The 23,485-nt window shown below is 46.2% G+C and overlaps 1 protein-coding gene across 2 annotated transcripts in view; it reads left to right on the forward strand.

Moving 5' to 3' along the window:
• Positions 1-23,485, forward strand: part of RNF152 (ring finger protein 152) — a 79,263-nt gene that overhangs the window by 4,727 nt on the left and 51,051 nt on the right. Inside the window, exons 1-2 of one of the 2 annotated variants that reach the window (XM_049619777.1) lie at positions 16,880-19,535; positions 22,237-22,596. The exons of the other annotated variant lie outside the window; for it this stretch is intronic. The gene's annotated coding sequence lies outside the window, so the exon portion shown is untranslated. Of the gene's footprint in view, positions 1-16,879; positions 19,536-22,236; positions 22,597-23,485 lie in introns of those variants that run through there. 2 annotated transcript variants of the gene reach the window in all.

Here is a 23,485-nt window from a genome sequence, read left to right on the forward strand (position 1 = left end):
TAAGCAGTTGGTGGCTGGTAGAGAGAGTTTGCTGTAGGACGCGCCGGTTCCTTAAATACCTTTGTTGGTGTTGTGATAAATGCATGCATGGATTAGAATTTTTAGGATGTGATAAGTACCTGCGGCATAAGCGTGGAATTTAACAAAATAGTATTGCTTCTGGCTCAGTAATCACCTTGCTGAAGTCATTTCTATAAAGACAGCTCTCCCCAGACAGGCGATACGGTAAAATGCCTGCTGGCCCCTGAGTCACAGAGGCTAGAGGACATCAGTGTTAGCCTCAGAATGCAGAGGTTACCCTCTGCTTCCCTGGGGTGACAAACTATTGCATCCAAACGGAGGGAAAGTGGGAAATGAGTGGCGGAGAAACCAGCAGGGAGAACCAAATATAGCCCATCCGGGACCTCCAGGAGCCGAGTCAGGGTGCGTGGGGGCTGGGCTGAGGGCGAGGCGCAGACCTAGCAGGAGGGGAAATGAGGCCCTGAGAGGCTAGGCTCGAAATATATTTGGGAAGCTCCAAAACACACGTCTGTATTTTGTTTGGCCTCTTGAGCACCCGCCGCTGTAATTGCACGACGAGGGCGGCCGTCCAGGTGGAGGACACTTGCGGGGTGGAGGTGGCTCCTAGCGCTCCCGTCCCGAAGGTGTGGTGGACAAAGCAAAAGGGAGGAAGGCATTGGTCTTCCTGCTCCCCCACCCCTGGCTTGGTGAGCCACGAGGTGTTCCAAGGAGCCTGCCTTCGAGGTTGAAATCTCCTTCGGATAAAATAAGTCCTTGTTTGATGTTTAAGGATTTTTTTTTTTTTTTTTTTTTCTGGATGACCTACTGTCATCGTTAAGACGTAAGGCCAGCAGTGTGTGCGACTTGTTTCTCCTTTGGGTGGTCGTCGAGGCCTGTGGTTTTTCTGGCCCAGACCCTGTATGGCTGCTGAGGCTTGGAGTGCATTTTTTGCAGAATCGTGGGGTGGGGTCGGGGGGGTCTCCTTGTGATCTACTGGGAGCCGAGAGCATGAGTAGGACAGGATGCCTTCTTTGCCACTGGATTTATTAATTCCTGCGTACCTAACACTCACTGCAAACATCTCGCATGATAAAAGTTATTCTGACATCACACAGGCTTCCTGGGCTATCAGACCGCTTGCGGGGAAGGTATTGATCAAATGCAGACGAGCCTCTGGTGGAGGCAAAGTCAAGATGAGGTGGAATCTTGGAGGGCCGTGCTCTGTCCTGGTGTTTTCTGATTCACCTTCCATTTATAAATCCAGATAACCACACTTAATACACTCCTCCCTGAGGTTCTATCAGCATTGATGAGGTTTTGGCAAAAGCTTGGACAGATAAGTGTGAAAATAGGGAGTATTCTTATTAATATTGAAGTTCTGCTGATTAACAGATGAACTTCTGTCCCCACCGCCATATCCCAGATGGGGACCTCATTTCTCTGGACTGTAAGAGTGGGTACCCTTACCTCCTGGCTTTCCACCCCAATCCATATTACAAAATGCTGATACTCTCAGGACAGTAGGCCGTTTGAATTATTCATTCCCTTGCTTAAAGGGAATGGCTTTCAGTGGCTTCTGCTTTTTGGGGACGAAGTTCTATTTTTTTAGTCTTCCCTTTAAAGTTTTCCCCACCTAGACCCCAGACTTCATGCCCATCCCTGACTTTGGCTCTGCCTGACTTGAAAATGCCACATTAGCTGGATGGTTAACACACTATTCCCCCCCAAATGCTTTGCACAGCCTGTTTTAAAATTCTGGAATATTCCATAGCCTGCAATGTCCTCTCCCTATACTCTGTCATTGAAGGTGTGACTGGCTCTTAACTCTTCTAAAAAATTTAAGTCTGTCTCCTTAGCCCATCGCAATCCTTCACCTCTTCCAGGTTCTCTGACAAAATTGCCTACATCTCTCATTTCATTCAACATTCATTCATTCGTTCCACAAAGGGCACTTATCATAGATTGTCTTGTATTATCACCTGAGATTGAGGTGTCTTTTTCTTTCTGTTTAATTGCAAGGAACAGAAACCCACTCAAGCTACTTCACATAAAGGGAGATACACTGAAAAGATGTCCCAGGATGGGAATGGGACTTTTCCAGTCTCTGCTCAGCTGGGGGGAAGGGTGAGGGATTTGGCTTCCTCCAGGGGGACCTTCGAGCTGGTGGATGTAGGGACTGAAACCAGCAAGATCTTTCTCTTGCAGGCTCCTTAGAGATGAACACTGGATGAGGTTTGAACCTATTTTGTATTCCCTACCATGTGCGTACAGCATAAGGGCTCAATAAATACTCAGTCATTGATGAATCTTTGACAGCACAGAAATGATCTCGACCCACTGCGATAAAGGAATTATGGATGTTTTTGGTCATAGACCTACGGGAAGTTAAGAAGAAGAAAACTTCTTTTTAAGAGCTTCCCCTACTTGCATTAATAATGATTAAATATCGAATCAAATTAGAGTTGCCAGGCTGCATTATACATTTCAGTGGTTGGGAAGTGAACATTCTCACTGACGGTCATCATTCTAAGAAAATGAATTGTTATTGGTAGTCTGTTTTTCGATTTTAGTTTGTGTGCTTCTTCCAAAACAACAAAACAAACAAAAATGTCTTCTCCTTTGTGACATATAGCAAGCCGTGTTAGAACTTTACATCCCATAATCTCCAGGCCACCCCACAATCTCAAGAAATAGGCTGTGCTGTTTGGGTTGGACCTTAGTGGGTGACAGTTGTCCACAACTGGCTACCATATCTCCCTTTGTAATTAGCTTTTAGCCATAAATGCCTTCGTGATGGACCTCTGGTTTGCCTCGCCTCTTTTGATTTTGGAATACTCATTCACATGATAGAAACTTTTGTTTAACACTTGGAATGCTTGATCATTATGGATAGCGTTATTATGAAAGAGGAAATGTGTTCAGCTGCTTGAAGAAAATGGCCAGGAATACATTGACGTGAAAATAATGTTCTCCGTTTGAGGGGTAATGAATGGAGCAGAGATAAATGTCTCACAAACAAAGTGTTTGGTGTGATATTCTCTTCCAGTTGTGTTGCTCTAGGTTAGGGTTTGTAAACTGCTTCCTTGCAGGTTAAAAGGGGTTGGAGAAAAACGTGGATAGATCTCTGTACCTTGTCTAGAGAATTTGTCCCTTTGTTGCCTGAGACATAAGGATTATGGTTATTTTAAGCGAATAATAGCTAATTCAACCATACAGGTAGAGAGCCATCCTTATCTGGGGCAAGAACTTGTCCATCCAGTCCTACTTCATCAGGCTAACATGTAAGAAACCGAAGATAGGGATCCATCTATTCACCTCTGGTGATGGGTAAAATGGCATTTGAAACACTGAGAATCAGTGACTTAAATTTTTTTTTTTTAAGGTTTATTCATTTCTCAGAGACAGAGAGACAGAGCGTGAGTGGGGGAGGGGCAGAGAGAGAGAGGGAGACACAGAATCTGAAACAGGCTCTAGGCTCTGAGCTGTCAGCACAGAGCCCAATACGGGGCTCGAACTCATGGACCTCGAGTTCACGACCTGAGCTGAAGTCAGACACTTAACTGACTGAGCCACCCAGGGCACCTGGGCATGAGGATCGGTGACTAAACTCCATGTTAGATATAAAATTGTGTATATTAATTTTATTCAAATACTCAGTGCCTGCCATTTGCTGGGCACAGTTCTGTACAATTCTAAGTAAAATCCTTGCCTTTCCTTAGCTTAATGTACAAACTTGTAATTAATTTGGTTTTCTGCCTTTTATTTTTTGTAATGGTAAAGCTAACAGGGGACAGAATAAACCAAATACATCTGATACTCTTCTCTCTCAATTCTTGATCCCTTACCATCCATACCCACCTTACTTGATCCTAATTTAGTTAAGTGATTAAAAACATTGAATTTTTGAAGCAAGATGGATTTGGGTTCAAGTGTTGGCTGTGCTGTAATGACTTTGAGTAAATAAGGTCTGACTGGGCCTTGGTTTCTTCATCTGGAAAATGGAGGGACAGTCAATCTCATTGACTTATTTAAGAGTAAGTCAGATCATTTACATAAGGTGCTTAGCGTGTTGCCCTGTGCATTGTAAACACTACATAATGGCGGCTATTATTAATGTCTGTTTTATTTAGCATCTACCATCCACCAGTCTTGGTGTTCAGTTCTGGAAATCTCAGGATGAATAGTTGCGCTCTGAACTGAAGAAGCTCGTTAACCAGCCAAGAGGATAACCACATCTAAGTAACTACGGCCTTTGGCATTTTTATGAGGATTTGCTTTGTATGTCATGTCATTGGAGTCTTGTCATTGGAGAGTCTCTGTAAAGCTTTGCTTAAATGATGTGGGGTTTAAACGGATAGGCCTTCTCAGTGGAAGCTGGAGGAAGCAGGGAGGCTGTGAGACCACCTGCAGGGAACTCAGGCTTTCCGTAAAGAGCACCAGACACCCTTCCTGTGGTCTCGCTCCTCCCAGGCAAAGCAAGGGTCTGGTTTCCTAGGGTCTGGTTTCCTGGGATGTAGGATGCCACAGTGACTCAGCTTGGCCAGGACTAAGAGGATGCCCAGGTTGAGGGACTTTCTGTTTTAAGACCAGAACAGTTCCAGGAAACCTAGGATGAGTTAATCACCCTACTTAGGGGTCCTGTCCTGGTTCTGTGACTGTCTTAGCATCCTGAAGCAGGCTTTGGGGACACTTCACATGGTTACAGATGCAGCCATCCTCAGAAAGGAGGTAGGAGAGAACAGGACAGGATAAGACTGCAGAAGGCCAGCGTGGCTTTGTCAGTCGTTTTATTTATGGATCTTTTTTTGGAATGGGATCTTTATTATTATTATTGCCATCTTTATTAAAGAAGAGATCTCTTTAGCACAGGCAGGAAGGAAAACTGGACTATACAACATAAAGGTAAAGTTAATGGGATCTTTTAAAAATGCTCCACAAACCACGGTATTTGCTGTGCCTGGTAGGGTTGGTGCACAGGGCTTGGGGCACCGTTGACATTCAATAAATACTTGTTGAGGGACTGGTGGAGTTTCATCTTTGAGAGCTGGGTTCCAATTCAGGGCTGGGTTGCTGATCTTTTTTTTTTTTTTTATTTTTTTTTTTATTTATTTTTGGGACAGAGAGAGACAGAGCATGAACGGGGGAGGGGCAGAGAGAGAGGGAGACACAGAATCGGAAACAGGCTCCAGGCTCCGAGCCATCAGCCCAGAGCCTGACGCGGGGCTCGAACTCACGGACCGCGAGATCGTGACCTGGCTGAAGTCGGACGCTTAACCGACTGCGCCACCCAGGCGCCCCTGGGTTGCTGATCTTTGTAGGATTTCAGTCTGGGCCCTTTGACAGCTGATTTGAAAATGCATACACCTAGATCTGCTCTGGGTTCCTTTGTTGTGCTGATAACTCGTGTTTTTATGTATGAGCTTATGTTCTTCTTGCCTGTTTTTTTTTTTTTTTTTTTCTTCTTGGTGGAACCATGTGACGCTAGCTGATGAGTTGCCGTGTCTTTTTGTTTGCAGCTAAGGATGCTTCTGGAATGCGCACATGTTGTGAACATAACAGGAGTGTGATAGGAGTGCTTGTGTGCACAGTGCCCAGTGCTACCCTCCCAGAGTTGAGGGAGAGATTTCCCGAGGAGTCTGTTCACTCCAGCGGCGGAGGGGAGGGGAGGGGAGGGGGGATGTGGGGGAGGTTGGGGGGGTGGGGTTGGGGGGCGGGAAGGGAACTGGGCCACTCTACTGAGTGGAGATAGCTGGAGCCTGGGCTCCAATTTGCCGACATTCCCTCTTCCTGAATCTCCATTACTAACACATGGGATTGATGGCAACCGATAAGGCCCTTGGATAAGCCACAGATTGTTCTAGTCTTTAGCTGATGCCTCCAGTGATAACCCTTTGTGTTCTGTTTCTTTTTGGGAAGTGTAACTATTTATCTGGGGATGTTAGGACTTGCAGCAAATTGCCAGAAACAGTAATTAGCTTGGTAGGTCTGCAAAAACCCCATGCACATAGCACCTGAGGGCAATTGCTAGACATTGACACCTCAGATTCCTGTGTAATCACTTCGTGCACTGAGAAATCGTATTCATTTATGTTCCTGATAAGCTAGATTTCTTCCTGGGCTATTGCTTCACCTGAGAAAAAGGTAAATGGTTTGTCTATGGAAGGGGAAACTCACAGGCAAGCAGAATTCATTTTCTAAATTGCCTTTATTTCTACACACGGATGCTAAATATTAGTTGAGAGAGTTAGTGTTTCTTTGCAGAATCACCCACTTCCTTTTTTTTTTTTTTCTTCCAACAGTGGAGTCAGAGCTATCAAAAACAAATCGTTCACACATCTTGAGTTATGTCAAAATAATAATACACAAGGTATTTGAGAATTGCATCTTACCTCAGTCATTCATTCCTACAAGGAGGTCTTTGATTTGCCAGGAAAAAAAATGCCTTCACCAAGGAGTTAAAAAGAATATGTTAGATTTTACCCCCAGATTTATTACATCTTATTTGTGGAACCTGTCCGTGGAGAGCGCCAAACCCTGTCTTTAAGTTGCTCCTTAAAATAACACCCTCAGGAATCAAGGCTAGTCTGGAATGGAAATTGAAAAACGGATGCTGTCCAGACAGTTTAGAATTCCTTGTAAATTAGGAAGGCAGTGGTAATCAATTTGGAAGCGTAAATGTGATTCGGCCTCGGTTCTCTGGTTGCCTTGGCTTTCATTTTGCTCCTTGTCCTTGACTCATGGCAAAGGGCATCGCCATTAGATTCTGTTGCTACTCTTTCTAAAGGTGAATGGGCTTCACATGGATGTCCACTTAGAACAGCCTAGAAGTGGGTTGTTTTCGCTGCAGGAGGAAGCAGTTCTGCACGGGCTGATGTTCCTCTGGTTCTGGAGTTCACTTCCCTCGGTTTAACTTCTCCTTTGAGATTCTGACTTGTAGAGAAACAAATCTCTTCCTTTTATGAGGCTTTTTAGTGCTAGGTGACTGGTGTCGCTCGATATAATCTATAGTACTTAACAGCTAAATACACTTTGTTTTCCCAGAGCTGATCACAGCGAAAATGAGAAAAGGAGAGAGAGGGACAACAGTTTGAGGGAGGAAAGGCGAGTTAAAGTGAATAACGGGGTAAATAATTGTATAGGAGCGTGGTATTTTCTAAACTCAATTTTAGCTTCAAAGTCAAGAACAACTGTTGTTTACATGGTGCTATTGGCTTCGTAATTAAAAGCATCTTGCCCAAAGCAAATTGACGTTGTTATTAATAATGCATGTTCTACGAAATGACATGGACGTTTATCAGATGCTTCCCTTCCCAGACTGTGTGGGATTCCACAGTGTGTGGATTGACAACTGAAAGAAAGTTGGGGGGCGGGGGATGGAGGAGATACCTATAGAGCAGAGGTGACAGATAATGTTTATCATAGGCTCCAGGCACAGCCCTAACTGCTTTAAGCATGCTCTCTGAGAGGCGGTAGATCCTGGAAAGTTAGGTGTCTTGCCCAAGGTCACCTGGTGAGTTTATGTCAGACCCGAGTTAGGCATTTGTGTGCTCTGTGCTCTGATCCACAGCCTGGGAGCCGCATTCACAGTCGAGATTTGGGATTGAAAAAAAAAAAAAGCGTTAATGCTTTTTTAAAAAATGAGTTTGGTGTAATATAATTTAAAAAGAGATCTGACTGCTGTGCTGTTCTGTCTCTGGGAACCAAGATGGATGATTTGGGTTCACATCTGCCTCAATCAGTTTGATGTTGACTTTGAGGCCGCATGGTTTGGAGAGTCGGTGATGGGATCTGTTGGGAAATTTGCAGTGAGATTTCCGACTGTTATCTGAGCTTTGCCCTGTGCTAACAAGTTTCTATGTAGTTTGGTGGTGTGAATTGTTTCTTGAAGGGCCACTTGACTGAGAGCCAGTGCGTGTAGCTGGGAGCTTAAGACTTTCATGAATATGCTACTAAAAACATCGTTTGAACAAAAAAGCATTTCTTTTTTTTTTTAAAGGTATTTATTTATTTATTTTTAATTTATTTATTTTTGAGACAGGGAGAGACAGAGCATGAACAGGGGAGGGTCAGAGAGAGGGAGACACAGAATCTGAAACAGGCTCCAGGCTCTGAGCTGTCAGCACAGAGCCCGACGCGGGGCTCAAACTCACGGACCGAGAGATCATGACCTGAGCCGAAGTCAGCCGCTTAACCGATTGAGCCACCCAGGCGCCCCCCAAAAAAGCATTTCTTACAACCCCTTCTCCCCTGGTTACTGTTCTGCCCAACACCAAAAGGGGAATAGATCATCTCCTTTCATATCGCCATTCCTTTGTTCATATAGTTTCCTTGTCCTGGAGTGCCTTATCTGCCTGTCCCCCCACTGCCCCTTCCCACTAAACACCATGTCTGGATGGAAAGCTTTAAGTATATGCTTGCTTCAAGACTTCCTACTCATTCCGCCGCCTTACGGATTCTCCTCCAGCTATCTCAGGAAGAAGCAAGAATTAGTTTTCCTTCTATTTGTTCTTCGTTTTTATTTTGTTTTATTTTAGAGAGAGAGGGGGGAGAGAACCTTAAGCAGCCTCCCTGCCCAGCACAGAGCCCCACACGGGGCTCGATCCCATGACCCTGGGATCATGGCCTGAGCTGAAAATCAAGAGTCGGACACAACCGACTGAGCCACCCAGGCGCCCACCCCCCCGTTTGTTCTTTGTAATCCCACTTACCTCTGTGTGTGATAATTTTGTACGTGGTTACCTCCCTGCTCCACTGAGAATTCTCAGACTGCAGGGACCTTGTCTCGTTCAGGAGTCTGGATGAATGGACGAAAGGATGAACAAGTGAATGAACAAACTTGATATGTGGATATGCTGGGCTGGATTAGAGTGTATCTCCGTGAAAAATGGTGGTAGACCTGAGCATTGACATGTCATTTGATTTTGGTGACTGGTTAGAGGCTTAGCAGAATCTCGACAGTATTGATATTTGGGACTGGGTAATTATTTGTTGTGGGGAAACTGACCTGTGCACTGTGGGGTGTTTAGTGGCATCCCTGGGCCCTACCCACTAGATGCCAATTGCCTCGTTGTAACAATCAAAGATGATTCCAGACATTTGCGATCTTTCTGGTCTTCATGCCAGCTGCAGGGAGAGTGGGGGAGAACCGTGAGGCCCCAGGGTATGATGGAGCCACGAGATCGAAGAAGCCTGGGTCCTGAATGACTGAGTAGAGTAGAACCTCCCTTAGCAAGCTGCACTGGAATGCAGTGTGAAGAAGTGATGAAACCATTTATTGCATTAGGCCAGTGAGATTTGGGGGTGCTTTATTCAGGCAGGCAGTCCACCCTGCCTAACCTTCCCTGACATTTGGATGAAGAGACCTTGTTGGAGCGCCCATGCCCATATTCCAGGTAGTAAGTAAAAACAGACGTTCCAGCCATGGAAAAAGGGACAGGTATTTTTGTTTGTTCTTGTATAGCGTCAGTCTTAGTGCTCTTAAGTCTTTTAAAATTTCTGTATTTTGTCAGAAAATGAGATAATGATAAATGTGACTTTGTTATTTCCACCACTCTGGTAATTCTGACCTGTGAATGTTGAGCTATAAATAACTTTAGTAGAAAGTAATAAAACATCAAATGTCCTAGCAGGTTTCACTTCACTGTATATGTGTGTCTGGAATGCAAGCTCAAGTTGAGATATTTGTGGCAATTTATGTCTAACGCATTGTAACATTTTGGGGGGAAAAAATGACAGATGTTGATACCCTACAGCCACAGCTGTTCCCCACACCATGAATTAATAAGTCTCTGTATGACGCGATGGGCTTTGAAACGGACTCATATACGCTTAGTCCAGCCGAATGCTGTAGATTAGTGCCCAAAAGCTTGCTTATCAGACAGAATTCAGTGCATAGTTTTCTATTTCTTTTGCAGCAATTAATTGTATCTGTGGTTGTGTCTACACAGAGCCACTGACCAAAATGCGTGAGTCAAACGGTTTCGTTTGGCATCCGTCTGGAGGACAACAGCGGGGTTGTTTGTGGGAGACAACGGCTGTTTGTGGGTGAGCCCCGCGGTGGCTGAGGGCTTTGTGTTTGGTTCAGTGGTCGAGGTGCCTGCTCTGTTTGCACGGCATCCCCTCTGTGGTACAAAGAGCCACCCCTGCTGAATTTCACCCTACCTGTCAGTCGGTCAGAGAATTCCTGTCGGGAAGTAGGGTAAATGTGGATTGACGATTTTAAGATAGTAGAGGCCCCCTTTCGAGTTAGAGATCCTCTTAGGCGTCTTAACTACCAAATAGCAGACTCTTGTGTTTTTTCCCCCATAGAGAACGCCTTCCAGTAATAAGACTAACTTACATGGATGACACTGATTATATGCCAGGCTCTGAGTGTTTTGTATGAGGTGTGTGCATAATTCTCGCTGCAGTCTGAAAGGGAAGGTACTTTTAATATCTCCATTTGAATTTGTCAACAAGAAACTGAGGCTCCGTGACTTGCCCAAGGTCACAAAGTGAGTAAATGCCGGAGCGTGGATTAGGACTCAGCCGCAGATGGCTCCAGAGTTTGTGCCGTCGGCCACTGCGGTGTGCTGCCTCAGATTCTTCATTCTGTTCGGGAGACTCCCTTTCTCTGAGCTGTTCCGTATTTTCATGAATCCAGCAAACATCTGTATATGATGCTTACGAAGAGTTAGTGATATGACTGCTTTATTTTTGCATTGTTTGAGCATAATTTCCCAATTGAGCTGTCAACCGATACTCTTGGGTCTTCTATAACTCTTGGCACAATGCTTCCTTGTAAGAAGGGTACGAACGTAGCACGTTGGCTTGATTATTTTCACACAGAGATGCTCCTTTTGGAGGTCACCTCTGTCGGGGTAAGAACACATGTACACAGGGGACTCACGTGCCAGGTGGTACTGGATGAAGTGATACTGGGACTTGGAGGGGAGAGATTACTCTGGCCAAAGGATTTAACGTAGCTTCGTGCAAGGTGATGCTCTTGAAGTGCAGGTAGTAATCCAGACGTGCGGGTGGTAGAATGACATTCCAGCAGCAGCAAGGTGACAGGGGAGCGTGGATGTTGTCTCCCGGACACCAAGTAATGCTTTATGACTACAGCGTGGAGGATGTGAGCCGGATTGGTCGGAAAAGGATTGGAATAGCTGGTGGGAAGGTGGGGGGAGGGGGGACTTTGGGACTTGTTTGGTTGGAAGTCATTGATGGTTTGGGGGCTGGGGATCACGCGGGTTTGAAGCTGTGCTTTTGGAAGCTTCATCTGGCAGCGGTCAGTGTGGATTGGAAAAGAAAGCTGGGGAGACCAGCTGGGGTCCAGAAAAGACGTAGTGAACACCTGCACCCCAGGAAGAGGGCCACAGGAACAGAAAGGATGCATGAATGTGAGAGATATGTCAGAGACAAATTTAGTGGAATTTTGGAGACCGGTTCAATGAGAGGTGGGAGGTGAATGGGTTTTCAAGTCTGGGGTACTGGGTGAGTAACAGTAGCAACTGTAAAATTACATGGAAAAGACCAGATTTGGAGGAGATCAAGAGTTCTCTTTGGAAATGGCATTTGGAAGAGAGGTCAGAGTTGTACCTTTGAGAATAATCCACATCCAGATGGCCGTTGTGAGTCTGAGGTCGAACCGTGTTGCCAAGTGGGAGAGAGAGCCTCTGCGAGCTGGCTGTGAAGGATCGTAGGTCGAAAGGGAGGTGGGAACAAAGAAAACACATTTGTTTTCTGGAGCAGAGGATATTTGCATGTATTGAGAACTAAGAGTGACTTCATGTCATAGTGTAGCTTAACTTATATGTATTATTCCCGAATTGATTGTGATTTCTCCTAGACTTAAGATATTTGAGCTATTTGACGTGCATGTAAATAGCGCATGAAGAGTGGTCCACATCGGGCCCTGCCTGGAATACTGGGAATTCGGTTGATCGATGCTCGGCTCGTCTGAACCGGCTAACTCACCTGCCCCTGGGCAAGCGCAGGCTGCCTTCCTCTCGTTGCCTCCTTGAGGATGCTTGCCTTCTCTTTTTTCCTCTGTCCTTCTGTTCAAATCCTGACTCTTCCTTTGATACCCTGTTCAAATCCCATTTCTGAATCCCTGATGATCGCTACCGAAAATGACCGTCGCTGCTTCCCTACATCTTGCAGACCTAGCGTAGGTCCCGGGGGCGGCCAGCTGCTGACGATAGATGTGGGTTCTGGGAGGGCTGTGCCTACCTCGCGCATCTCTGCATCTCAGGGACCTGGCTTATTTTTTCCCACCATGTTGTCACAACATGGTGTTGTTGTCATATAAACTGTTGTCATATAAACTGTTAACCTTCTGTCTCTCACTGGCTCTTCATCTCCTTAGAGACTGCAGTGATCTAACGCTTTCTTACATCTCCCCCACTATTTTGGATATGGTATCTTAATGCTACTAGTTGCTTAAGGGCTGGATCATTGGGAAGTTTTCTTTTGTCTTTGGGGTCCTGTATCTTGGTAGTTGAGTCTTGTATTGGCAATTGGAAGTATGATATGTCGGTTACCACCCCTGGCTTAGCTTGTATTCTACTCAGAAGATACATTGACTGTCTTGATTGATTCTTCTCTCTCTGGTCAGTTAACGCGCTGTGAAACTAAACAGCAAGGGGATCGTACGGGGGTGAATGGCCCTGTAGTGTGGCCTTCGGTTTCATGGAAGAAGTTGAGGGTAGATTTTCAGGAACCAAAATATACTTGGAGCCTAAATGGGTAGGACAGTAGTAGAGGCCTGAAATTAGTTTTTCTATTTCTAAAATTAAATTAATCAGACGAAATTCATTTAGCATACATAGTGTGTGGAGTGCTCACAAATATACAGAGTAAAGCTTCGTGTTTAGATAGATGAGGAAAATCTTTTGGGGACAGGAGAGGCTTTCCTTTTCCTTTTTTTTTTTTTGTCAGACACCTAACCGACTGAGCCACCCAGGTACCCCTCTTTTGTTTTTTAATGTTTATTTTTGAGAGAGAAACAGAGAGACAGAGCACGAGCGGGGAGGGGCAGAGAGAGAGGGAGACACAGAATCCGATGCAGGCTCCATGCTCCGAGCTGTCAGCACAGAGCCTGACGCGGGGCTTGAACCATGAGATCATGATCTGAGCCAAAGTCAGCCGCTTAGCCGACTGAGCCACCTAGGGGGCGCCTCCTTTTCCTTTTGTGGAGTTTGTTTACTAGTATGATCTCTGCCCCATCAGTCTCAAAAACTCTAGTATTCAGTGCCGATTAGTTCGAATCTGCTGCCCCGCGCTCTGCTCTAGCTGGTTCCGTGGTCTCAGAAAATGAGTCTGCTTTCTTTGGGTTATGGAGAAGGAAGGAACTTTATAGACTGTGTCAGGTAGACTCATGTGCATAAGTGGTGGTTGAATAATCAGTTTAGTACATTGGCTGAAAAAGAAGCAAATGGCAGTGGCATTTGGAGATGACATACGAAGATGGCAACATTTTGGTAAAAGTTTATTTTGGTTTTTTAAATGTTTGTTTATTTTTGAGAGAGAGAGAGAGAGAGAGAGCATGCACCACGAGCGGGGGGAGGGGCAGAGAGAAAGGGAGACAGAAGACCTGAAGTGGGCTCCGAGCGGAGAGCCCAACGTAGGGCTCAAACTCAGCAACTGTGAGATCATGACCCCCGCTGAAGTCTGACGCTTAATGGACTGAGCCACCCAACTGCCCCTATTTTATTGTTTTTAAGTAGGCTCTGTGCCCAACGTGGGGCTCGAACTCTCGCCCTCAAGATCCAAGTCTCACGCTCCACCCACTGAGCCAGCCAGGTGCCCCTGGAGTGAAATTTTAAACAGTGAATATCTTTGAATTGACGTTTTAAGTTAAAGAAGTAACTGCTAACTTTGCTTGGCGGTAACTATGTCCAGAGCATTTTGCAAAGCTCTGTGTGAGTTATCCAAGCTAATTATCACGATAATTTAGGAGCAGGCTCTGTGTTTAGCCTCATTTTTTGGATGAGCAAACTGAGACACGGGGAGGTTTGGTAGCTTGGTCAAGATTACGCTGCCGAGTGGCAAAAGCAGCTTGCAAACCCTGAGTGTGATTGGTGACAGCACTGGTAACTGAGAGCGTCACAATACGGTGGTCTTTCCAGACTTTGCCTTAGTAGTTATGGAAAAGTACCAATAAAAAGAAACAGCGGCTATTACGAAGAAAATATACTAACAATAAGCGTCTTTAGAGTGATGATTTGCTGGCTACGAAGATGAACGTGATATTAAAGATGAAATACGAAAACTTTCAGGGTTTTAATTTCGGTCACTCTGTGCTGTAGTCATAATAGAGTTGTAATTAATTATCTTATTGTGGCTATTTTATTTCCACACCAGAAATTCATCTGGAAATTATAGTGCAACAAATAGCTGCTGAAATCATGATGGTAGTAATTATATCCATGACATAATTGTGGAAATATAGAATAATGAGGTTATTTTGAGGGAAGTCCGCGTCAGTAGAATAGTGAATGCTTTTCAAATGCAGAGCAAGCCAGAAAGGAAAGGGGCCTAATTATGGATTTGTAATAATATAATGGAAATAGGTGAGTTTTCAGGAATATTTTGGAGACTAAAAATTACCCTGCTCGGAGTTAATGTGGAACTTTTAACCAGATATTATCAAGGTCATTAGTAATATTTTTGGCTCTGGCAGGTTTTTTTTCTTTTTTTCAATAAGCGTTGTTAATCTCTAGACTATTGTTTTATGAAGCCTCCCGTTTCTAACATTAGAAGTAACTTATATCCCCAGGTTTGCTGTCTTCCCTGCTGCAGGATCCCTTTACGGAGTTTCCCCGTAGGAGGTTTTATCTTCCGCTGAGAACACCTCCAGATGTCAGGAACTTACAGCGTCCCAAGTAAATTGTTCCACTTTATAGTCAGGAAAAGCTGAGCCCAAATGAGGTAAGTTGGTAGCCCAAGGTCTGCCCTTCAGAGCTAGGCCTTGAGTTAGCCCTGACGGAATGTGCCACGCTGTTCAACCCTGGTCACGCTCCAGGAATCATTCTGTGTCTACCCCAGCTGCCCAGCTTTTTCTTCTGATAGTACACTATCAGCAAACCATAGGACCCTTTCAGTGGGATCTTACCCCATGGGCCTGCAGGGTGTCTTTGGTTTTACCATTAGAGATTCACTCCTTGTGGTGTGGTGAAAAGAGCTTGGGGATTGTGGTCTCTTGGTAGACTGAGGGCTGTATCCCTGCTCTGCTAGTTCATCAGCCTTGTGATCCTGAGCAAGTCCTTCGTGTCCTCATTTAAGATGAGACCGGTTAGTACTTACTTCAGAAGGTCATGGTAAAGATCATGGTTAACGATGATAAGTGATGTGCATGGAGCCCTTGCAAGGTGCCAGGTGCTGTTTTAAGTATTATATATATGTTCACTTACTTACTTCTCAGAACAGCAGTCTGAGGTAGGAATCAGAGGCAGTCCCAGAGAAAGTAAATGGTATGTCTGAGGGCTGAAGCTGGTATGAAGACAGTTCGTTATAAATTAGTTCCTTTTTCTTTTCCTTTTGGGTTTTGTGTCCATGGATCCTTTGCTAAAATGTGAGCGCCCTCGTGAAGGATGACACAGTCACCTAATCACTTGGATCAAGCGTTTGCCAGCCCCATGGGGACGCAGGTGCAGAGAGGGAGTGGGCAGGTATGATGGGGGTGGGGTAGTGGGAGGAGAGAGAGCACCAACACCAGGGCTGGATGGGCGGACACGGGGAGACCTTGAGACACTCCGTTGTACCTGGACCAATTGGCCTTGGATGAAGCTGGCCCCTTGCTTTGGCTTCACTTTTCTTTTTCTTGGATCTGAAGAGGTCAGGTCTCCAAACACGCCGGCAGGAAAATAGGACTTTGGTCCTCTTTCTTGCTTGGTTAACCTTACAAGAACTCCTCTCCTTTCCACATCCTTAAAAAAAAGGGAGGGGGGGGGGAGAGAAAGAAGAGTGACGTCCTGGAGTAAAACCTAAAGGGAGTGGGGATGGGTCGTCATTGGCTGAGACACAGGCCCCGGCCCGGACTCAGGAGCAGTGCAGATGGTGGGGCCGTGAAGTCTCTCCTGAAACGGGGGAGCAAGCCAGCGGTGCAGAGCCTACGGGCGAGGGGACAGACCCGGAAACACGGAAGGAACACTCCGCACTTTCTCTGTTGGGTAGAAGAAAATCAGAGCAGGTGAGGCCACTTAGTTGAAAAGAGCTGTGTGGGAGACAAGGAGACAGAACACATGACATGAAGTGTTTTTTTAAAATCCGTCCTTGAGTGTATTTGCGACAATAAATCCCATCCTCAGACTCTGATCAGTAAAGGCTGTTTCTCTTTGCAGTGTGTAGGCCAGTGTCAGGGCCCAAATGACATTTGGCCACCGAAGGGTTCCTGTGTGCTCTCAACTCCACCCCCCACTCTAGCCTCTTTATAATCCTGAAAGCAGGAGATTAGTGTCAAACGTGGGTCCAGTAAAACAGTATTTCCTTACTTCCAAATTATTTCTTTCCAAGAGAGAGCAAGGTTTAGGAGCAGTGGAGAGAGACCATATGACAAGATATGTGGTGAGGCCCAACTTGGGTTGATAGACTTGCCCATCTTTTTTTCCCCATGGATTAAATTCAGCTCAGTGTACAAGCCTCTATCAGAAAATACAGATGCTTGGGGCACCTGGGTGACTCAGTCGGGTAAGCGTCCGACTTCGCCTCAGCTCATGATCCCACTGTTCGTGGGTTCAAGTCCCATGTCAGGCTCTGTGCTAACAGCTCGGAGCCTGGAGCCTGCTTTGGATTCTAGGTCTTACTCTCTCTCTGCCCTCCCTCCTCCCTCGGCCCTCCCCCCCCAACTCATGCTCTGTCTCTCTCTGTCTCTCAAAGGTGAATAAATGTTAAAAAATAATAATAAAAGAAAATGTAGGTGCTTATAGTGAGTCCTGGTTACACTGTCACTGTTGTGATGGTGGCCTGTTCAAGACACATGCTTATAAGCTTTCTTATTTCGTCTTTATATCATTGTTGTGTGTATAGTTAGCAGTTGAAATTTGAGGCTAGAAATTTCCCATGTCTGTGGATTTTACACATTAGGATTTTGTGGTAATTGAAATAGTGAAGACAGGGGTTTCCTTTAGTGCATCATCCTTACAAAGAAATGGCGGGCTTAAGATGTTCACGGAACAAACAAGCTTACCTGCAAGGTGTTAGAAGATTCTAAAAATGCTTTCTAAGAATTTCAAATCTTATGAAAGACCTATATTTAAATTTTCAAAAAAGTGTCTATGTTTGAGAGAGAGAGAAACCAAGCACAAGCGAGGGAAGGGCGGAGATAGAGGGAGACACAGAATCTGAAGCAGGCTCCCCGCTGTCAGTGCAGAGCCCGACGCGGGGCTGGAACTCCTGGACCGCGAGATCATGAGCAGAGCTGAAGTTGGACAGTTAACTGACTCAGCCACCCCGGTGCCCCAAGACCTGTATTTTCATAAACAATGAATACTTTTAGTTCTTCTGTTTACTCACTAACATGGGAACTCTAAGAACCTCAAGTATAGGCAACGCTTTACCTGCTTTAAGTCATGTGTGAAGCCTCCTGTATGCCATTGACCTTCTCAGGCAGCTGCTTTTGTAATGCCTGCTCCTGACTCCCCTCTACACTTTCCTGCTCTGCCTCTTTCCTCCGTGTAAGCACAGGGCATGCTACCGATTTGCACTTTTTGTCCATTTAGTGGACAACTTTGACGTTACTTCTAAAACCTGCACTTATCCTTGCGATCCGAAATGGCTTCTGTGGAGGCTCCGGGCAGCAAGTGCCCCGCAGGGTCAGCTAACAGTGATCAGGCTGCAACCTCCCGCCATCCTGCATTCTCTGAGCTGACCCTGGGCAGGTGTGGCTGCCCTGGAGACCTTGAATAAGCTGGGAGGAAAAGGGAAACGTTGGAAACTATTTAAGAAAGATATCCTCTGATTTCACTCACATGCGGAATTTGAGAAACACAACAGATGAACATAGGGGAAGGGGAAGGAAAAATAAGATAAAAACGGAGAGGGAGGCAAAATAAGAGACTCTGAAATCCAGAGAACAAACTGAGGGTTGCTGGAGGGGAGGCGGGTGGGGGGATGGGCTAAGCTAAGTGGGTGATGGGCATTAAGGAGGGCACTTGTTGGAATGAGCACTGGGTGTCATATGTGAGAGATGAATCACTGGGCTCTACTCCTGAAACCATTATTATGCTGTATGTTAACTAACTTGGATTTAAGTTAAAAAAAAAAAATGCTTGTCCCTGGGAGAAACACCTCTGAACATAGTGTTATAAGCCTATAGTGACCCTTGAAGCTGACCTCCCTGGTCAGCAGGTTCTGAAGGGCGGTGCTGGATACAAGGAAAATGGGGGGGAGGTTGGAAAAACCCAGCTCCGTCCATTACTGTGAGTCTCCTTGGAAGGTTTCGTGAAGGAGGCTGGGGCATCCAAATCACATCCCCGTGCCCCACCCCATGGGGCTCATTAAGTTCTAAGAAGGTGAGCAAAACTGATTTAATATAGAGCCTGTTTCAGCTAGCAGAGTAGTTTTAGGTTAATTCTGCTTAGTGGCGGAGTTGTGTTTTTATGTGCGTTTTAAGTATTTTCCCAGTACCGTGGGGTTCTTCAGAGAATTTACGTGCATTGTGCATTCGTACCCGTTTTATGGGATTTAGGAGCATTATTTTATATTTTAAATTATTACCGTGAGTTATGGTTGTTACGTTTGCTTCTCACGCTGCGTTGCTGCTGGTATCGGGGTTTATTTGGTGCCGATTTCCTAGTCAGGAATGGATGCCCGCCTAGTAAGCCTGGTACCGTGGGCAGACCAGCCTGGTTTACATCCCTTCACCCTGCGGCAGGGGCCACAGAAGAGCTTCGGGGAGTGGGTGCCCTCCCTCCTTAAAAATTAAAACGGAACTTCTTCACCTGTCTCTTTGCTCCCCCTCCCGCTGCTAGGAAACAACCATAAAAAGCAGTCTGAGTTGTGGATCCGGTTGTCAAGTCCTTGCTTTGGTGATGCCTGGGTGACTCTTGAGTTCCCATTCTGAAGATTCTCTCTTGCTGATTTTAAATCCCAAGCAGGCTTGTTGCATGAAGCCTCAAGCCGGTGAGCAGACAGATAGGTGAGCTCTCCTTCATGTGGTTGCAGTGTTTGAATGCTTAATTGCTAAAGTATTCCCTGACGGAGCGTTTCACAAGTTCACATAAGTCTGCCATCCCCTCATCTTCACTTTTAAGCGACTGAACGGAGGAGTCATTTGGGGACAAGCTCCTGAGCCCCTGTTGTTTGTTTCTGGGTTTTGCTTTTTTTTTTTTTTTAAATGTCCCTGATGATTTGCCGTAACACATTCGTGAGTTCCAGAGGTTACAGACCATCTCCCCATGGCCTTGCTGAGCTGTGGGAACACAGGAGCCGGTCGTGGGAAAGCCGGAGCTGGGGCTGGAGAAGGTCACACGCTCGAAGGGCGTCCCTGGTGTCAGTAGGAAGTCGTGAACGGTCAACTGAAGGAAAGAACATGGCACTCCAGGTGCATAAAGGTGGGGAGAAGAGACCCCCACCCCCACCCCACCACCCCAGCGGGGACGTGGAGGCTGTCGTAGGAGGAGAGGTAGAGGGAGAGCATGTGGATGGAGGGAGGTGGATGGAGAAGAGTTTGTCAGATGAGGCTGGAAATGTAACTAAATCACCAAAGGACCCATGGAGCCTGGCGGCTATGTGGGCCCTCCCCCTTGGTCATCAGCAGTGAGTGGGGATTCAAAGCAGTGGCCTGATCAGACGGTTCAAAGCGTGGGAAATTAGGCAGAAAGTGTGGGTGTGAATCCCAGCTCTGCCGGTTACTTGCGCTGTGACTTGGGCAGGTGTTTTGAACATCCTTGTCACCATCTCTTGCTCTGCAACACTGGGACGATGAGGACACCTTCCCCAAGTCCTCTCAAGGATAGAGGAGTCACCATATGTAAATCCCGGGCATGGAGTGGCACCCCTGAGGGCTGGTGGGGATCTGACTTGCCACTTAGGGGCAGCACACAGGACGGTTGGAGTGCGGCAGAGCCGGGGGCTGGGGGGACCTGGTTTGCAGGGATTTTTGTGGCCATCTGGAATCAAATCCCAGATATGTGCCCTGTGGGAGCCCTGAGTTCCTTTGGAGGCGGTGTGTGTGGTCAGGAATATCTTTGCCTGCTTCTCCTCTCTAGGCTGGGTTGTGAACCCAGGCAGTGGTTACGGGAACAGACCTGAGAGAAATTTCAGGAGGCAGAGTAACCTGGGCTTGATGAAACTTCAGAAGCATTATATTATCTTGTCTTTTGGACAGCATGGTTACTCCAGTGCCCGATTGTTCTAACGGGGAGATATGTAATTGGATCTTAGCTGGCTAGGCTTCCTTGCAAACTAAAAGAAAATTGCCATTTTTAGAGTTGCATGCGGGTTTCTTTGGGGAAATGTGGACAGATATCATGGGGATATTTGCCTTTAATTTAAAATGAGTTTCCTTGGAAATCCATCGGATTATATGTCTAAACTCTAATGTCGAGAAAACTCTTTTCCGAGGCACAAAAGTATTAGTCCATTATGAACCTCTCTGAGGCAATAGAGACTCTAAGTACTAAATTCCACAACGGAATGGAGGCTGCTAGCAGGCGATTATTGAGGACTTGGGTTTAGGCAGTTTGCAAAACAATTCAGCAAAGTATATAAAGGCAACGGGGGGAAATAGTATTGCTTTTTTTGTGCTGCCAACCAGGTTTGTCACATGGATTAGTAATTTAGATAGGAACAGCCATGAATCACTGCTTAGAGTTTCGCATTTAATTTTATCCTGGAAGCGATTTCCTTTCAAATTCTCAAGCTGTAGTTATCATTAATGAATTAAACATTATGAAACCCAGAGAGCCACTAATTCATTTTGAAATAAGTAGACATTTAAATCTGAAAAAGAAACCTTAAATTTTGTTCAGTGGTGTTTAATATTTTCAAGCCGACAGCATGTGGAATGGTATCTCACGGACGTGTTTTCCCAGAGAGGCTGGTACTGGGGGTACGTGTGCCTGACATCTCGGTGCAGGTCTGGGGCATGAAAGAAGAAATCAGGTTTTCCCCATGGCCATTGACTGGGTGTTTTCCAGAGGGGAGAGATTTAAATATTTGGAAAAGGAAGCTGATTAGAGTCAGAGCTCCCCACCCAACCAAGGTCCTTATCTCCAGTGCTTTCCTGCTTAACCCTTTCAATCCTGTCCCTTCGTGGGACACCTGCCGTCTCTCTGCGTCACTGCCTTCTTCTGCCTTACCAAGTGCTGCTTTGGGATAGGGCTCGCGCAGTCATCGAGGTCGTTGGACACAGTCTGTGGGAGCTCTGGCCTCTCAAACACTCAAGACCAGCTTCGGGAAGGCACGTCCTCGTGCAGGTGACGGCTGGGCAGGGGCTGGGTGGTTACACGGCAGCGCTTGAAGATTTTAGAGCACACGATGAGATAGCACACAAAAGCCAGACTCCTTACATTTCAAGCCTGGAAAACATGGTCAGTTTCTTCCCTTCAAAGACTTTAATGTAAAGAGCTGGCCAGAGAATTGGCAGATTGTGTCTACGGTAATGTTATGCGAACGTTGTTATGTTCAAAAAAGGGTAAAGGGGCTACGTGTCAAGGCCAGCAAATTTGATTTGGACATAGAAGGTGTCTAAACTTTTGTTTAACTTGTCTTCCCCCCACCTCCCCAAACAAGATTCACCCCCATCTTACCTCTTTTGAAAGCCTTTTGCTGTGTCAGCTGAAGTTATTTTTGGAATGGTCATCTGTGGCAGCCTATGGTCTGGTCTGAGCCTCAGTTTCCTTGTCTGTAAAAGGGGATGATAATACCTGCCCTCCTCTCTATTACGCAAATGGGCATAATGGTTAAATGAGATCATAGATATGAAAACACTTGTCTAGTACCTTCTTAAGGATATGAGGCAGAGAGGTGCCACAAGGCTCAGGCTGGAGGAGGCAGGACTTCCTCCTCTATTCCCTCCCCTACTTAGGGCCTTCCCCTACTTCGTCTCCCTTCTTAGGGGAAGCAAGGTTCCTCTGAGGGACTCAGGACCTTGTCTTTCTTCCTCCAGTTCAATCAGGTGGGTGGCCCTGGTGCGAAGGATGCCCCTGAGCACAAACCTGTATTTCCTCTTTCCTATTTGGTGCTGCTTCCAAATCGAGGGGTTTTTGTGATTCCTTGGTTGTTCATTTCCACCTCATATTAATTTCCTAGGACTGCTGTGACAAAGTACAAGGAACTGAGTGGCTTAAAACAACAGTAATTTTTTGTCTGACAGCTCTGGAGGCTGGGAGTCTGAATTCAAGGTGAGAGCCGGGCAACGCTCCCCTGAAACCTATAGGGGAGGACGACGCCTTGCCTTTTCCAGCTCCTGATGTTGCTGGCAACCCTTGGCTCGTAGATGCATCTCATCTCATGCCTGTGTCATCACAGGACCCTCTTTCCTCAGGTGTCTCTTCTCCTCTTGCCGAGCACACCAGTGGTGTTGGATTCAAGGCCCTCTCATCAACATGACCTCATCTTACCGAATGACATGTGCAGCAGCCCTAATTCCCAGCAAGGCCACATTCTGAGGTACGAGGGGCTGGGGCTCGAACATACCTTCTTTTGAGACTCCCTTCAACACCCCCTACATGCGCACACACACGCACACACACACACATACACACACACACGTGGATTGCTACTCATGCACACCACAGCTTCAAGTCCCTTTCCAGAGGGTAGCACGTGCCACCCTGGACAGGAAGGCAGCTCCCCCAGCTCTTTCCAGAACCGGTAGCTGTGACATGTCTCTAGAGACTGTGTTGCAGGGCCTCTGAGAACATGGTCGGTGAGGCCTCTGCTGCACATCGGAAGAAACTCAAGAGTTTGAATTAGTACCAAACAGCCCTCTCATGCTCTGTTGCCAATTTCACTTAAGTCAACTAAGCCTGAAACCAAGAAGCTTCGATGGTACCGGTGGGAAGTACCAAAGTCCTTCCAATTTTATTGGAGACAGTTGGTTTTATCAGAAGTACTGAGTTGGGAATTTGAGCAAATGTGTGCTCTGTCCCCTTCTGTGCAGTGGAACAAGTATGCGGTGGCCTCAGAGTCCAGCAGGCAGGTGACGGGCTCGCCAGGGAGCCCCAGCGCATGTCCATAATAGGGGGCTGGCCCACCTGAGCCAGAAAGGACATCCTCTGCCCTCCTGCACTGGGTAATCAACACAACTCGGTGTGTAAGAAACCTGGTTTCCCCAGAGAGAGTTCATACTGTAAGACGAAGCCAGGAGACTCTGGGTTAGTTTTCATTTTGCCCCCATCTCGCCAACTGAACTTAGTCACGGTTCTTATTAGAATGGGATCCTAGGTTCCTCATCTCTGTGTGAAAATAGTGAAATTTGCTGCATCATGATGTCTGCAGGGCAATTAATAGGTTGCTGTATGCGAGCTGCTGGCAGACCTCAAGTAAATAGTGAGGG

Source organism: Panthera uncia (genome assembly GCF_023721935.1).
Source record: "Panthera uncia isolate 11264 chromosome D3 unlocalized genomic scaffold, Puncia_PCG_1.0 HiC_scaffold_8, whole genome shotgun sequence".
Taxonomy (NCBI): Eukaryota; Metazoa; Chordata; class Mammalia; order Carnivora; family Felidae; genus Panthera; species Panthera uncia.